The sequence below is a fragment of the Emiliania huxleyi genome (genome assembly GCF_000372725.1).
Source record: "Emiliania huxleyi CCMP1516 chromosome Unknown EMIHUscaffold_121, whole genome shotgun sequence".
Lineage (NCBI taxonomy): Eukaryota > Haptophyta > Isochrysidales > Noelaerhabdaceae > Emiliania > Emiliania huxleyi.
The window spans coordinates 33,849-34,564 of NW_005201381.1; positions in this window are offsets into that span (position 1 = coordinate 33,849).

The following is a 716-nucleotide window of genomic DNA, read 5'->3' on the forward strand; positions in this document are numbered from 1 at the left end:
CGCGCGTTTGCCAGAGGTTTACGCGGCGCGCTGGAAGAGCAAGTCGTACCGCTCGCCGCCGCGCCTATGCTGAGGGGCGCGCGGTAACGAAGGTGACCTTTTCCACGACAGCCTACTCGATATGTCCACCTCACACTATTTCGGATGTCTCCAGAGAACAGTGGCAGCATTCTCGCCGCCACCAGCTTCTCCACTCGCCGTCCACCCCGGGGCACCATCTCGGCTACGACTCCCGCGAATCCCGGTCGATCTCGTCTAATCTCGCGCCAGACGCCGTCGAGCCCGGCGCCCTCGAAGTGGACGCCCTTCTGCGCGCCGCTGTCTGCGTTGGACGCGAAGGAGAAGAAGCGGCCCTTGTGGCCGGCCCGCTCCTGCCGTGAGGGAGGGGAGGGGGGGGAGGGCGGGTTGGGCGTTGGGAGGGCGGCAGGAAAGGCAGGTAGGGTGAGACGTCTCTCCGCACACGCAAGTTGAGGATGCGAGGGAGGGAGCGGAGGGAGGTGGGGTAGGCCCGCATCGCTAAACCGTGCCACGCGACGGTGGGCGTGAGTAGGCGTTTGCGCGTCTCGCTGCAGGTGTCGGCGGCAATCTCGGGTGTGTGTGATCTCGGGTGTGTGTGATCTCGGGTGTGGGTGATCTCGGGTGTGGGTGATCTCGGGTGTGTGTGATCTCGGGTGTGATCTCGGGTGTGGGTGATCTCGGGTGGTCTCGAGCACACG